Genomic DNA, 2,045 nt, shown 5'->3' on the forward strand with positions numbered 1-2,045 from the left:
TAATTTCATAATGGTGCTCACTCATTAGTCCTTCTGACCTTCATACAGGAGTCGTTATGGATTTGAAATAAATGGCCAAAAATGAATTTCATTTCAAAAATGAAAATGAGCTAAAAATGTGCTCACCCTCAGTTCTTGTGTCTTACAGTGTGTTTTCACGAGATTCGTGAAGATTCATGAATCAGACACTAAACAAAAGACAATCATGAGCGTGAGACAGACGGACAAAGAGGAAAATCCAGAAAGGGCGGGAGACGGCAAACACACTTAAACCTGGTTATGACTAACCCGTCTGCTAGATGAAGCGTGTTTAACATCTCAGACTCTGTGTGTAAACATTCTGCAACGCTTTTGACATCAACGACAAACACGCTTCACTTCTACACAGATTTAAAATAAATAAATACATAAATAGATTAAAATAAGTAAATAAAACAACATGAATAAGTATAGTAATAAAATATAGTATAGTAATAAAGAATAATAAAGTATATTACATAGAAAAAATATTTTAATAAATACAAAAAATAATAACAATTATTAAATATATAGATTAAAATAGGTAAATATTATATAATTACATAATATAAAATTTGTTTACAAAATATATGATACAAATATTTAGATAAGTAAAAAAAAAGATTAAAATAAATAAAAGGCAGACAAATAAATAATACAAAAATTATTTTTAAATAAATCATAAAATTATTTAAATAGATGAAAATATGTGAATAAATAAGATACAATTACATAACACAAAATTTTATTAAATAAACAATACTATTTAATTGAAATAATAAGCAAATTAAAATAATAAATAAAAAGTACACATAACTGAAAATACAAATGTATATCTAAATCATAAAAAGTGATTTAAATAAATAAATTAGGGATGTTCATTTCGGTTATTTTTCCTGACCGACAACCGACGCTCGTTAACCGATTGTTAACCGACAAGATTATTTTAAATTAGAATTGAATTAAATTATAAAGGATAAGTGTCTGTGACCCGTTAAAAATGCTAACATTTGTTTCCCGGGGGTTTTAATTTTACAAAAGCAGCAAACAATGGAACATGAGGATTCACATGGTCTTCATCACGCACCTGCAGCGCTTCTGCCAGCGGAGAAAAACATCATAAATAGGTTATATACTGTATATAACGAATAAATTGGCCTATACGAGAAACATATTTTTACTTAAATAATAAATTAAGAAAATGAAAGAAAAACTGTGCAACAAGTAGCCTAGTATGCAGAGTTTCGGTTCAGGTTATCTTTAGGACTAAAAGGAGTAGTTGCTTCCACTGTTAGAAGGAAAAAACTCAAGTGATTGCGCTGGCGCCGTTGAGCTAATGCAGCCTGTTCATTATCATCATAAAATACAGTCAGTCAAACATATGGAGAAAAACTATGTAGTAAAAAATATGTAGTAAAATCTGTTAAGCCATTAAGTGTTATCACCATACCGCTAGGGATGGGCGATATCTTATCGTTTGCGATATACCGGTAAAAATTCTTCCCACAATAAGAACTAGTCTTCCCGTGATAATAACGATAAAGTCTAGTTGTTGACGTATTTCTTTGTGCGACTGTGTGGAGTGACGTGAAGGAAGGCGGACGTGAAATTGAGCAGCTCCTTCAAAAATCGGTCTGAGCCTTGAGTAAATGTACTACAGTAGCACGTGTGCCACACAGTTTTACTGTTGTCCAACAAAGATATTTTAATTTATTGCCATGCTTTTTCTCCATATTAACTTCATAACTTAATTTTGTGATCAGACGTGGTTTCGTATCACAGAATAAGGCAGAAATCATACTATGGATACTTTTCTCTAAAGCAGTGGTCGCCAGATCTTTATCACTGTCCCAGTAGATCCCGAAAAAAAAAAACAGTAAAATAAGTACAAAAATGCATTACATTTATGGGGTTATATTAATGTATCACTGAAGGGAACTGTCTTGGGAGAAGTTTCGATGGCATTTTCTTCTCCGTATAAAGCGCAGCTCTGCTTTGTTTACAGCGGTAACCAAGGAAACGCTATA

Source organism: Sinocyclocheilus rhinocerous, unplaced genomic scaffold (genome assembly GCF_001515625.1).
Source record: "Sinocyclocheilus rhinocerous isolate Xijiao unplaced genomic scaffold, SAMN03320098_v1.1 scaffold1456, whole genome shotgun sequence".
NCBI classification, from domain to species: domain Eukaryota; kingdom Metazoa; phylum Chordata; class Actinopteri; order Cypriniformes; family Cyprinidae; genus Sinocyclocheilus; species Sinocyclocheilus rhinocerous.